The sequence below is a fragment of the Pieris brassicae genome, chromosome 5 (assembly GCF_905147105.1).
Source record: "Pieris brassicae chromosome 5, ilPieBrab1.1, whole genome shotgun sequence".
Lineage (NCBI taxonomy): Eukaryota > Metazoa > Arthropoda > Insecta > Lepidoptera > Pieridae > Pieris > Pieris brassicae.
The window spans coordinates 8447372-8463327 of NC_059669.1; the positions used below are offsets into that span (position 1 = coordinate 8447372).

A 15956-nucleotide genomic window follows, 5' to 3' on the forward strand; every position below is an offset into this window, starting at 1 on the left:
TCTTCTTTTCCTCTTTGTCACTCCACAAATAATTAAACTGAATACTTTGGTCGACATTTATGTGATTACTCATTTCTCGGGTTCATCGCGTTCCTATGCGGCATATCCTATACCTAATACCAAAATCGAGAGTCAATGAAAGCGGGCCGAATATGTTACTGACGGTATAATACGTCAATCAAACAATGTACACAGATAACTGCGCACGCGCATACTGCTCGTCATAACATTTATAAGGAATCAGGAAAACCATTGTATGAGTAGTGTGCTAATATTTGTAATTTTGGCTATATGTTTAGATTTTGGTAAACATATATAATAATGTTGGTAGGCACATGTACTGGAGCTGCTATCTGCATAGTTTAATCTTACCACTTGAACCGAAGTTAAACAAATATTTAAGGAGTCTTTGATTTAATAATTTTCTCTAATCTGTTGAGTTGTGGGTCAAATAAACAAGAATATTTTTTTGGGCTTTCAATAAAATACTAATAATATAATCCCAGTATTAGAAGAAATTCAATTAGGTGACGATAATGTTATCAACATGTGTATTACCAAGAACTTGATTAAAATTATTGTTGTAAACATAACTTTAAGGATTTTTTTTCTCTGAGCTTTTTAAATACGAATAAATAAATATATATAAATATTGCTCCAATACGTTTTTGACGGTGGGGAGCCCCGTATGTCTAATCTAATAAGTATGGCTAAACCACGACTATTAAGGCTATATTACACCGGGACAACACTGTGCGACATTACGGAATGCCCCAAGACCGCATGCTACAAAGTTAAAAATGTCGCATATTGTGGCAAGAAGCGTGCGGCATGGCAACATCTTGCGTCATGCCAGACTGTTGCAGCTTGTATCCGGTCACAATGGATTCCGTTCCTTTTTCAGTGCGTCAAAACAGTTTGTAGGGTATATATTTGTTTGTATTTCTTTTGGAAAGCGAGAATTATCGGTCGGTTATGGAGTGGTGTAACGAAAAAAGAGACTTAAAGAAAATGTATTAAAAAAAACGTCCTCAAAGTCCTCAGTAGACATTCTGGTAGTTTTTAAATAAGGCGCCATCGTCTACCATAATTTTTGTTAGTAAGCTAGTCCGTGGGCCATTCTGAAGCAATCTTCTTTTCCACCAACGTCTCTATTTCCGTTGTTTAGCTGCATGGCTTAGTAGTAAATAAGCTGCTGCTAAAGTTACTAGATCAGCCATGTTCTACGGTGTATCCCCTCGATCAAACAAGTAGATAGACACGTAACACTCCATGAACATCACAATAGAACCAGGCACCACCCAGGCACGATGTTGCGTAAAATAGGTTGCCGTATGCCACATATGCTGCAAATGCTTTCTATTTGTAGCATGCCACAAGGTGCCGCATGCCGCAATCTGTAGTATGCCGCACTGTCGCACGTTGCTGCCTCGGCGTAAACCTATAGCCTATAGGTCGTAGATTTGAACCCCACCACCAATGGACGTTCTGTCTACGTATCAACTGACTCGGCATGCGTTAGACCCAAAAAGTCGAGTCGACTATTAGAAAAAACAAATGATCACGAACCAAATTCAGAAATGTTGAGCCTTAAAATGTTGTAGAACCACTATTTTTTTTAAATATATGATTTTATAGATAATATATAAATGTGACGATACGCGTTTACGGCCACTCCTGCAACTACCTGATTTAAATCATCAGCATCATTATCTTTTTTTATAGGATAGGGGGGCAAACGAGGCTACGGGTAGTCATCGCAGCCCTTGGACACCCAATTTAGTGGGTGCGATGCCGGCCTTTGAGGAAAGAATTTCTAACAACTATATTTAAATTTGTATACAAACATATAATCTTATATATAAGAACACGTACTCGGAAACTTTTTTTATATATATAACAGGGGGCAAACAGGCAGGAGGGTCAGCTGATGTTAAGTGATACACACTGACATTTCCAGAGGCGTCACAAGTGCGTTGCCGGCTTTTTAACAATTGGTACGCTCTTTTATTGGTACCCTAAGTTAAATTGCTTCTGAAATACTTTAGAGGCAGCTGGTCCACATAGTGTTGGTGCGCAGCAAATACTGTCTCAAAAAAGTTATGTCGTGGAACGACGGACGTCGAGGTCACCTTCGTATTCTTCCTCAATAGTTCATATTTCTCAAATATCCCCAACTGATATTTACTGATATTTACAAGTCAAACTGATAACCCATTTTTGAATTCGGTTAAAAATATTTTATGCACCTTCATTATTGCCATTCGTCATTGTATAAATACTATAATTTGGTCAAATTATTGTCTATCTGGGTATTCTCAGAACATTCACATTGATTCGGACAGAAAGATTAATGTTCGTACCATTTAACTTTAGATTTAATTAATTTTACTTGATAAATAGTATCAGACGATTAAAACCATAGGAAATTTTATGGCTGACATGAAGGAGAAATAAGCCTTGCGGTTAAGCGTGCGGCTCTTAACCCTGATGCAGTGTGTTCGTATCCCGGGCCAGAATAGTGTCATAATTTGGAAGTTTTTACCACACACAACCACTATGTGGAATCAGTTACTCGCTGAATTTCCTTACCAATTGAACTTAAAGTCCTACAAAAAAAGAGCATACCAATTAAAATTCAGACAACGCACTCGCTAGCCTTCTGGCTGAGAGTGTTAATATGTAAAAGGAGGATAAGATTAAGCTACTACTAATTATATTAATTTGATACCAACGCACAAATGTTATCCACTAAACCGGAAAGCACTAGTTAATAAATTCTGTCTTAAAACACCGTTATTACTAAACCTGTCTCTTTTTATCACAGCAAGTCACTGTGACAGAAAGAGACGAAAGAGTACTTCTAGTTAACTTACCAAAACTGACCTCGTAATCCATAAATATTGGATAGAGCATGTATGTTTAGTATATGCAATTTGTAATAATTACTTTAGTACTGACAGATCGACGACCCGCTGACATCCTGCAAATGATAACGAAATTAACATTACGCATTATTTCTACGGAGTAAAACAATTGTTAACTACATTTATATGATAACATATCTTTGAAGCTTTTTTACCTAAATCGATGGCAATTCGGAGATTATAAGAAACTCATTAAGTTTATCACACCTCCCGTGGATTATGCCCTGAATAGGGCGAGATTAGATATAATTTAAAAACGCATGGTATATATATATATATATCTATCAAACACCTGGGATCCAATAATATCCAAATTAAAACCCGAAGACAAACAATCCGCGAAAACAGAGGACACCGTGAGTCATTTTTGCAAAAACCCGTCATCTTTTAGTCGATACCAACTTCGGGGCAATAAATACAGATAAAACAACTTTCTCTGCAGCTGTGATATTGTTGACATTTAACACCCTTCGTCTTCAGTCACCGTGACCATTCACGCTGAAAAGTACGCGAAACGTCGAAAAAAATTTAAAATTTAGAATTATGTAAATAACTATACGTTTTAATAAAAATACATAGCTTTCGCATCCGCATCCGTTCAAAAAGTGTTTTTCTAAATTTTACGCGTCTTGTTCATATGGACGGACAACGCAAACCTTGACGTTCACGGAAAGAGTGAAGTTGAAGAGTGCCCAGAGAGCAATGGAACGGAGCGTCCTAAAAATAAAAAGGGATCCGAAAAAATTCGAAGTCGAAAACGAAGGTCACCGAAGCGCTAACCCAGGCCTTATAGCTGAAATGAAAATGGACAGGCCATATTGCAAGGTGCATAGATAAAAGTTGGACCACCAACGCCACCCGCTGGTGGACCTCCATGAGAAATAAAGAGGGAAGACAACAAAAGCGAGAGGCTGATGACTGGATGATGAGATGAGAGGATGATGAGATATCTTCTTCTATTGTTAGCAACAGATCCATATGAAAAGTACAGGAGGATTCCATACTGCTGTACACAAAGAAATGGAAATAACAATAGCTAACGTAGACTAAAAGTATAATAACAAAACTAAGATCCATTTGATTAGGAATTTTTAACAGTATGGAAAGAAAGTGGTCTTTATAATTGTTATAGTTTGTTTATAAACCAACCAAACATATGCTAAAACATATTTTATACATCTTCATGCATTTGTGTAATATTCAAATACAAGACAATTAGAGCCAAGTCAAAAACGTAAGCCTTTTAAAGATTTTTTGATTTAATATTATTATTCGTTATTATTGGCAAAGAGAACATTTATCTTAAAATCCCTCTTTTATTATTTGTTATATTAAGACAATCATGCTAAAATATATTATTATACTTAGATTATAAATGTTACTTCTTAGCAAATCTTTTGTTAAGATTTGTAACAAAAACATCAGGCAGACTGTCAATCAATTTGGATTTTTAATTTTAAATCAGTGAAGCAAAGTCTGATTTGATAGGTCACAAAGATTTAGGACGACGACCATTAGTCCTGCGCATGAGTCACTAAAATATTTTAAATTCTTGCAGGTATAAAGCGACACTCAAGGTGTGAAGAGGAGATTGACGCTAAATAAGATGACTAGAGACTGAAGCTTAAAACGTCAAGAGATATAATGTAATAACAGCTAAAAAAGTAATTAAATATGTAGTACCCGCATAAACCTTGATTCTTTATTTATTTAAACGAAATTCGAATATACAGAAACCATTATGACGACAATTAAGCGTTACCGTAGGCCGGCACTTGCACACACACTACGCAATCGCGAGCCTTTTGGCATTCTGAGTGATGACGTAACAGGTAAGCTCCAGCCCGTGTACCTAAGCAAGCTTAAATTAAAATTTTCATCAGCATCACCTTGGTGGCTGGACGTCTTCCACGGTCCGCTTCACAAGACACTTTCTTTTGCGAACTACCGAACTGTGGAATCAACTCCCAGTGGGGTCTTCCTTGGCAAATACGACCTCCAATTGTTTAAAGAAAGAGCAAACATCTCCCTCAAAGGCCGGCAACACATCCGCTAAAATCGTTGGCCATGGACTGCGAAGACTTTCCTTTTTGGGCGTCCCGTAGGCTCGTATGCCGTATAAGTTTCATAATCTTTCACTGTTTATTGCTTTTACGTAGTAAAACATGTTCCGCCGCATGCATAGACATCTAGAAGACAAAATCTCTATGTATACGTCAATTCTTCTAACGTGTTCGCTACGATAACACAAAACTCAAATTGCGAGATAACATTTGAAAAAAGGAGTTGTAATGTGAAGGAATAATAATAAAGCCATGTTAAAAATTAATATCAAATGGGAGTTAGTTTTGTTATTATATTCTTAATCTACGTTTGATATTGTTATTTCCGTTTCTTTTGACTAAAAGCCTCCTCCTGGATTCTTTTCGATCTGTCTTTGCTAACTCTATTATACACTTATCAGTATGTAATTACGAGTAGTCTCGTGATAAAATTTAAATCTCAGGCTATATTAAAAAAAAATTGATTAAAAACATTACAAATAATAAAACTTAATTCATGATAGAAATATCAGATTACAGTTATTCCGTGATACATCTAAAACATAAAAAAAGTAATTTTATTATATTATCTTTGTATAATGTCTTATGTACATTAATATTATAAACAGAAACGGTGCTATTAATATGTGTGGATGTCTATTATGGACAAACTAAAAGACGTCTTTATTAAATTTGATTAATGTATACAAAGCCATCTTAGTGTTATATTCAAACAAAAATCGTGTAAGACGTATGTGTGAATGTATGTGAATGGGTGTGTATAATACACACTATATTTGAGAGTATAAGCGTGCGCTGTGTTTGTGTTCGTTGGAAACTCAGAGTCATGTGTGTGTAAGGCATCTGCAGAATAGTTAAAATCTGTAGAATTAGTATTGATAACATCGCTTATTATATTATTCGTATCGTGACCTTAAAACAAATTCAACACGCCCCTGCTTTAAATGCTTACTACCGTGCAAAGGTGACAAGCAAATTACTTAGGGTTGGCAAATTCTAGTAAAAGAGATTATATACCAAACCAATTAACTAATTGGGAAGCACTGGCAAGGCAACGACAACCTTTCTTGATCAGCTTGACTTGTATAGTGTTAAAACCATATTTAGTACGACCTTCATATAATATAGCGTCTAATAATTGTTCGTCGATTATCTGCTTCCACACTACACCACACTATACAGGTAAGTTATTTTTTTGTAACGTTGGTAAGTTAATTTTTTGTAACGTTGGCAGCCCTGATGCAAGCTCCCTCACGTACCTGCAACAATAGGGCACACACGACTCACGATATACAACGTGACTCAGCGATGCAGATGTAGACAATTGCATCGCCCACCCGTCCATTCAATGCGTCGCGTGTTTTATTTGTTAGAGAAATTAGCCTAACAACACTCATGGCCAGGCACTAATTTTGATATGAGGCCCCACATTTGAGAGGCCCAAAAACCATTCAAGCAAACACTAAAACAGTTTTATTTCATAGATTTTGTTTATAAGCCATATAAATATCATCCTTCTGTGATTTTTAACCCGAGATATTGTCCCGAGAATCTTATATATCGAGTAATATCCGCATAAGCAAGTTTCTGGCTACTAGTCTTATGACGTGTTATCTCAATAACAAAAAAAATCTACGATAGCAATTACGATTCTCTGAAGACTGAAACAAAAATCTCACAAATATTTCGTTTGTCACATCACTAATGTGACATAATTGAATTATTGTTCATGTTCTGTTTCGGGGGCCTAAGGCGGGGCCACAGAAACAAAGTTGTGTTCACTTACGAGAAACACGGTATTGTTGAAAGGTACGATTTATTAGCATAAAAAAGTTTTTCACCTAATCGCATTCACTTGAAATAAAAATCATAAAAGTAATTTTGAGACTTTCTGTATCGCGACTCGCGAGCGTGAGTGATCAATGATCATACATCACAATTTATTTCTTTTAAAGTCTACGTTAATATTTAAAGAAGTTTAATGTTTATTACGCCTTAGCAAAGCCATTGGTAATAAAGGTAAAATGAAATCTAGAAAAACTTAAGTATAGAAAAATAAAAATTGCCAAATTTATTAAATATCGCTCCTATTAATAAGCCTGGCTGTAATTCAAAGTTAACAAAAAATAATATACGATATTTTTTTTCCTAAAATTCCATACAAAACCGGACATTGCTGCTCCACAGTTGGTCCTTGACAGCATTTATGGTCGGTAACGGAACTAAAAATAATTAATTTGTAATAAATAAAATTTATACGCGGGTAACTGCAAAAAATATTTTCTTAAACACTATTAAAATCGAATAGAAAATACCAAACGTATATATATAAACGTATGTATATAAATACCAAATACGAAAATATAAGACAAACTATAGGACAATCCAAAAGCTTGCACTAAAATAGTCGACTCTGAATCTAGCTATGTATGATAAAATACTTGAAACATTTGTGCGAAATATACTCAAATATATTCTCGAAATAACTATTACTATCAGCGGTGTAATGAAAATTTAATATCGTAACTAGAAGTAACATACGCATAATTAGGAAGAATTTAAACTCACGAAACGTGACGTTAAAGCAGAGCTAAACTATATGCTTTCTTTCGTTTACCTATACGTCCGTCTAAAGCTGCAAAATATATATATATATATATATAATTGTGTTTATTGTGTCTGCGGTAATGTTTAAATGATTCACAGGTTTTTAAATATATTTTAATTTTGTGTCAAATACTTAGTTCACATTAAGGTCAGCCCTTAATCCAGATAGTTTTTGAGGCCAACAACAAAAAAGTTCGAGGAAGATCAGTCACTTCCCAGTAGCAAATTATTATTGCATTCAATTGGTTTTATTAATATGCTATAAATCAAATTATTGCTTATAAAAAACGGTATCACTTCCTTATTTCGGGATTCCTTTTATGAAATATATAAAGCCGGCTCCAGACTCCCTGTAGATGCCTCGGGGCCTTCGTGACGAATATAGGCGAGTTGAGGCTTCACGAGTGATAGTCATCCACATATAAATAACAAATCGTGTGGCACTCAGGGACTACCGCTGTAAAAAATGCTATGCAATAGACATTTTTTAACAACTTATGCAATTATAATTATATATTTATTTTTTATTTATGCAGTATTTTATCGCAGGTGCGTTAGAGTAGGACCAAACATACTGCGTATTAACATCTCTGTGTTATGTATTTTCGTTACGGAATTTCCTGATTCGGTCGCCACGCTCAAAGCTCGCGATAAAAGCCATGCAGTAGCCTAAAAAATATCGTGCTGCAGTATAAATATAATTCAATATAAGCTTTTTATTTATTAGTTGATAAAATAATATAAAATCTTTACTCCATCATAATAAAAAACGCGCTCGTCCTTCCAGTACAGTAGTTAACAACAAAATAAATAACCACGAGAGCTATCTACACTCTCGCGCTCGCGTCCCCTCATGTCGGCTCGTAGAGAGTGTGGATGGGCAATAACATTGAAATTCTTAAATAAAAAGGATTTTTATTAAAAGTTATATATTATTGTTGTTACTTATTCCGATGCTTTACGTCTTGCGTCACTCTGTAATCTGTCTGTGTCTGTAAATTCTAAGTAGGTTAGGTAGTATACAATAACAAATGATCTTATATATTTCGTCTTCTTGGCGTAACGTATGGCATATGAACTTCGCTTGCTTCAATTACTGGCACATCAATAATTGTTTCGTTGTAAGTAATGTAAAAAAACTCACCAGTTGTGAGCACCCGACTGAATAATGCTCTCACATGAATGCCATGACGATTTATATCGGAGACCAAAGATAGCGTGCCTAGGCATTTGTGTTATATGACAAGTCACAAGCCAACATTTCTGCAGACTTTAGACCAGTATTCTGCAACCTTTTTTGTGCCGAGCCCCACCTTAAACCTGTATGCCAATGTAACATACATATTTTTTTTAAATTAAAAAAGTAAGTGTTTACTTAAGACACTTAAATGATAGGTAAGTAAGAAATTACTACGAAATTGTTAACGAAATTAAAATTTTAAAACATAAAGATAAAGATCGACTTCCAAATAATTTTAATCCACTTTTGAATAGCTTATTATTAGAATTATTAACCAAATTGCCCCTCTTTGGGGCAAAGGCCCTGTCAACACTGCTTTGGACCATTCTTTGATACGATTGTAAGCATTCATATCACCAATAACTTGCAAACGGACAATATTAGTATGTGCCATATTAATTTCAAAAAATCATTAAAATACGTAAAACTTAACGTACATTAAATTGGCCTTAGTATACTTGTAACTCAAACATTGCTAATAAGTGTTTTACACAGTACTAAAGTTTTACTCCCTCCTACGAGCAGATTGAACCCAATAAAGGGACATAACAATGCAACACGTACTATTCCAAACCAGTGTATATGATTATTTGCACCTCTAAATTAATTATGAAAGCTGTAACTCCATCCCGTTCATTACTTTGCTCGTAAACCCGTTCATTCGCTCGTAAAGACCGGGTGAATGATTCGAAATGTTCACATTGTCATCGTACTGAGAAATGAACATAATGTGATCGAAATTAACATTATGACGGACCTATATGGAAAAGTACGACGTTGTACAGTACCATTGAATTCAGAGTTCTAAATTCAATATATTTCAAATGGCGTTCTCATCTTTGTAAGGATTACATTAATTTAAAAAAATGACAATATTAAGTTTAGAAATGGGAACAATGCTTAATTTATGTCCCATTTCTATTAGACATTCTAGAAACTGATAGTGACTAGAATGTCAAATTGTAGTTGTATTTAAACTGAGGCAGTTTTTGCCGCGCTCCACTATGTGAAACCAGCTGCCCACTCAAGTATTTCGACTCGACTAAGGGCGTCGAATTAAGAAAAGCGTAACAATTTTTAAAAGGCCTATAACGCCCTCTAACGTTCAGGCATTGAGAATCTACGGGCTAGTCTATTTTTTTTTTGCTCTGCTGGTAAATGCACTAATAACTTTACAGGTGACCCATTTGCTCCTGTTCTATTAAATGACACTATATTATGTGTAATGTTAGATATGTATTTACAAGCAGAGCATATTAATCCATACTGTTTGATAATAAAATCTTTCTTGATCCGACTCTTGAAACTTGCTACTTCAAATAAAACGACGAATATTACTTTTTAAACTTTATTTTTTTAATGTGTTTTAAAATATAAATTACTCTGTTGTACCAGATTTTTGTTCCACTGCCCAATCTTTTTAAGGGTTGAGTTTTTACCTGCAGAACGAAACTTTTCGGGAAAATTAATATCGGGTGCAGTGTGACTCATTGGAAATCCCCTGTACCATAGAATTTCGTATAACCACAAAATCTACTCCACCTCAAGATGATTCAAAACGGAAATCCGTGTCCTACATACTGTATTAGTAATTTATATAATGTTCTTATAAATATATAATAATAGACTTTTTTACTTTAAACTTGATCATCTATATAATTGGTGTGGATTTATCGTTGATCAAGGAAAACTTGGCTTTGAATAAATTAAAAAAATTAAACTAACTCCAAAGATTTAAAGAAAACAATTTTTACCGGATTGAAGCTATGTATATAAACTTATAATTATTTTCAATCCGCTAAAAAAGTTTTTTCTTTAAATGTGTAAAAGCTATGTTAATAAAAGACAATACTATGTACATCCAAATATATTAAGAAGTATTAAATAATAACATTTCTCATTCACGTTTTGGTTGGCTGCTACCGAGGTTCTGCAGGGCGTCAGGTATGTTAGCCGAGACTCGAAGTCACGGTTTTAATGCCATCATTGGGATGTGGCATCCTTGATGTATCGAATAGCACCAATGGTATCTTGAATGTGTTGATTACAAAGAACACGCACATCTTACAACGTCGGCCCACTATAGAAGTTTTTTTTGTTTACAGACCATTACTAACATTGTTACTAACACCAAATTGTTACTAACTCTAACAAAACTACATATCGATATAATCATAAATAAAGAAATTATTATTGATACTGAGTTGTCTTGTATTATCCAAGAGAATTAATCTGAAGTCGGCTGATTCTGTGGAACCTATTCGCTGCTAATCCGAATCATTTGACACCAATCAGATTGATTCACGGATGAATGAGCTATGCTTGAACATACACAATAATGATGTGTTGTTTAGTAAAAGTTTCATAGATAATTTAACAGCGTTGCTGTGATGTCGTGAAACATCACGAAACCCCGTATACTCGTATAATACAAATTAAATAGCTCCTGTAGATTTATAATAGCAAATGCTTAACTTTTCCCATAAAACAAAATAATAATTATAAATTAAACTGCGTCCAATTATGTTTTCACTACTAATGTAAATATCTTCCTTTTTCTGATAATGTATACAATAAATAAAATAAATACAATATTGAATTTCCGACTGATACTTTAGTTTTTCATTATTTTTAAACAACTTTGATAATTTTCATCACGTGGCTGTGTTACCTTAATTTCCTTAGATTCGCTTGTTTTTCGCAATATCCCACCTTACCTTAATGCGCAGGTCGAAGCAAATTAAAAATATTTAGGTTTTTGTCTAGGTACAGAGGTTAATGAAATAACGACACGGACCTAGAAACGACAAATATTTGACTTGAAAAATAGTTTTAAAATCACATGGCACAGGATTTCTAATTAAATGAAAATATTCTTGTATCATTCACTGGCGCCAATACTCTCTCATCAGTATTCTGACAACGTTCTGAGGAGGAAGTGGCACGGAATGACAGTTAGTTTAAACTTACGGACCACACAGGTCAGGTAAGTTGTAGGTTCAGAGTTCACAGGCTCAAACTCACATAACAGGCGGATTTTGATTTGAGTGTACAAGGGTCGAGGTTGTGCGTTTGAGCCCCGCCCCGGCTCTGCATTTTATGTTTTTAGTTAGAAATTAGTAATAAAATAACACGCGGTATAGAAAGAAGTTATTGTATTATTTGAGATTTCAATAAATAATTTACAACAACTAATTAAATGTTGCCTAATAACCTACTTACTTTTTGATTTTTTATTTCTATAATTACGTATATTATGGTAACGAAGTATAAATAAATAAATATATTAAGAGCAGTGTCCTCTCATCCCTGAGGTCGTAGGTTCGATCCCCGGCTCTGCACCAATGGACTGTCTTTATATGTGGGCATTTAGCAGTTGCTCGAACGCTGAAGAAAAACATCGTTAGGAAACCGGCTTGCCTTAAACCGAAAAAGTCGACGGCATGCGTCAGGCACAGAAAGGTGATCACCAACTCGCCTATTAAATTAAGAAATGATCATTAGGCAAAGACCTATAAAGATTGTAGCGCCATTGATTGATTTATTTTGTTTTAATTAAATTAACACTAAATCAGACAACTTACGAGCCAAGCGAGCTCTTCTAGGCAACCCAGGTATTTAATTATAATAACATTATGCATTGTACGCATAATTCCATCAGATGTCATTGCAACTTAAAACGCATTGGGATACGCAACTGTCGTTATAATTTTCACGGATGTAAACGCACACACAAATAAAAATTATAAATGTTCTCCAAAGCATTATTACTTCTATATAGCATTTTATATAAATTATTTTAGCAGAGAAAACGTAGACAAGGTATGACGCATACATGTGCGGCGTCTTAGTTTAAGGAGATTTATTTTTAATGAAGGTATTCTTAGCTATACTCAGTTTCAACTGGTATCTTCTTTAGAGTATTTAGACCAAGCCCGGCTAGCTCAGTCGGTAGAGCATGAGACTCTTAATCTCAGGGTCGTGGGTTCGAGCCCCACGTTGGGCGTCAGTATTTTGTTTATTTATCATTTTTTATACGATGATGTGACATTCGAACTTTTTATCAATCTCGTCCGATGTTATTTATATAGTTTATTCTTTAACTTGCTTAAATCAAAAGATGCTAAACGATATCCCGGTTTGATTCCAGAAAATGTTTAATTAAATCAAGTTCAGAAATGTGTCTGCTGAATCACAGCCTTACATTTCAGCCAGTAAGAAGCTTAAACAGCCGAAAAGCTATTTTAAGATAAGCAAGTCGTAAGTGATTTATCGTCAACATTAGGGCTATCGCTTAACTGCCTGATATTTTAAAATGGGTGTAGATAATGATGTTTTATCAATTTCCTTTGTACATTAGCTAGTACATAAAATATATGATATTGTACTTTAGACTTTAAACACTATAAGGAATCTTTTTGTCTTCAAAAATATGTAAAATAATAAAAAACACTATATACTACTATGTTACCATATTTTATATGTTATCTTTAAGTGTTGTGTAGAAATATGTAATGTAGAACTTTATAACCGTCTTGTGCAGTTTCAAAAATCAAAATTTCGATACGACGACTTCGTATTGTGTCTCGGTAATATCTCATTAATTTTACTTTCTCTCCCCCTGTTAATTATTGAAATGAAGAAGATACTGCTTCTTCTGTAATATGATGGCCAGCGGGAATTGATCTTTGATTGGGGCCAGTGCAAGAGTCCCATTTCGGACGCTATAACATGACACAACAAAAGAAGATATGATTTGTAATATACATATGTTTCCTTTGTTCAAGAAACATTAACAGTTTAGTAAAATGCGAACTTTACACAGCATTCTGTCATTTCAGATGTAAGCAGATAAAAGAAAATCGGTATTTTTGAGCCGGTAATAACAATTGACGGTTCAAGTGGTTTGTAAATATTTGTTTTGATTTTGTAGTAATTGTCATTTGCAAGCGTCGGCTTTAAAAATATAGCGAATCGTTCTGTCATTTCACAAATTGCAAATTGTAACTGACGGATGTTATTGCTGATTTTTGCAGTTACAAATGCGTGTGTCATATTGTGACTCACCGACAATGCCCATCCATTCTATGATAACAATTATGCAATAAATTATCAATAATTTTAAAAATAATTTTCTCAATACATATTGAGTAAAAATATTCTTATCTTCTGTTTTGCAAGGCACTTAAAGGCAGACTTAAAGGCTTTTACTCTGTAAACAATTGATTTATTATACGCAGCTGATTCACGATTATAATGTTTTGAGTTTAAATAAGTTAATTTGCTTCAATTTAGTGAGTGAAAGTGGCATTATCAAGAATTGTAAGCAATTTAAACATTTCGATACATTTTTCATGGCAATTTAGTATAAGGTATATAACCTACGTGGATAAGGGTTAGACTAACAGACAAGACTATGCCTCCGTCAATATCTAAGACGATTTCGACGTACGGAAGTGCTAAATCTCGTTTCTGAATTCACTGATATAAGTATTTCCAAAAGCTATACGGATTTGGAATTTGATTGGAAGTCGTAGGTTCGTCAAAACAATAATTTAGTTTTGGCGTAATCGGCACTATAGGATCATCTACTAAGGTTAAAAATATAGTTATTAAAACAGACGTAGAAATGTACCTGCCTGATGAAATTTTTTTTTCAACGCTTGTATATCTGCAATCAAGCCTCTTGGCCTCTTTTATCAGATTTTTTAAAATTATGGCCATTAGGGAACGCAAATCCAATAATTTTTAATTTACCTCCGTAATTTATAAAATATCAGACTGCAGCAAGTTTGCCGTTCAAACACAATTTCAGGAAGAAAAGCTTTATATCACTACCTTTATTATTGGTTCTTATGGCTTTCCATTAAATTATCGCCCAAAGTATTAAATCCAAATTGGAAAAATAACTATATCAAATAATAAGTTCAGGCTACTTTTTTTATTTCTGTCTTGTTTCCAGAAAATGAAGATGGATCGAAATTTCGTTTCGTTTTAAAAGCCAGTCCTCAGTTGCATATTGCTTTTATTTGTTTTTAATGAAAAATTGTGTAAATATTATTTTTAGTAAGTTATCTATTAGGTTAATTTTGTATTTTATTTAATAACATTTATATAAGGTGTAACTTACATTCTTCTTCTTATCCGGTACACTCTTGACAGAGCGGTCGTGATCGCTATTTAGTAGTGGTAATCAAAGGAGCAGATGTGATGCGCTTCACGACGTTTCGCCATCGTTGCCTATTAGTGGTCATCCTGCTACACTCATTGAGTGTACCTCCTACGGCAGACTTGATCTGGTCAGTCCAACGCGTAGGTGACCTTCCGCGCGGTCTAGTGCCTTCTATCTTCCCCTGGACGACAAGGCGTTCTATGGACTGAATACCACGCCGAGATACGTGTCCGAAGAATGTAAGGATGCGAGATTGTACTATTGAAAATAAACGCTGCTTAATACCGAGTTCTTGAAGTATCGAGACATTTGTACGAAACTCGGTCCACGAAACCCCAAGCATTCTCCTCCAGCACCACATTTCTAGAGCGTCTATTTTCTGTCTTTCCACATCTCGCAAGGTCCACGTTTCGGCCGCGTACAGAAATATGGGGAATATAAGAGTCTTCACGAGCCTGATCTTCGTGGCTTTTGTTATGGTCCTATTTCTCCATATCTTTTGCATCTTGTCCATAGCCGTTCTTGTGATGCCCACACGTTGTTTGACCTCATCGATGCATCCGCCATTGTTTGAAATCTGAGCCCCAAGATAAATATAAGATTGGACTACGTTGCATTTCGCGAATTGAGTCACTTGAGGCGAATTATTTCTGGCACGGTCAACAATCATTACCTTGGTTTTGCTGCGATTTATCTTAAGTCCAAACTCATGGCTCACTCGTTCCATCCTTGACAGAAGCTCTTCCAAGTGTTGCGAACGGGATGCAAACAGAGTGGTGTCATCCGCGTAACGCAAGTTCGCAATCCGGTATCCACCAATTGTTACACCGTCTGTCCAGTCTTCCAAGGTGATGCGCATTATGAGTTCGGTGTACACGTTGAATAAGAGCGGCGATATTATGCACCCCTGGCGTACTCCGGCACTTGGATGGAAATCACCTGATAGG

The 15956-nt window shown here is 35.0% G+C and overlaps 1 non-coding gene across 1 annotated transcript; it reads left to right on the plus strand.

Annotated features, from left to right (window-relative positions):
* Positions 1–12770: 12770 nt before the first annotated feature.
* Positions 12771–12843, plus strand: Trnak-cuu. The gene has a single exon. It is a non-coding gene; the product is annotated as a tRNA-Lys (tRNA).
* Positions 12844–15956: the final 3113 nt, after the last annotated feature.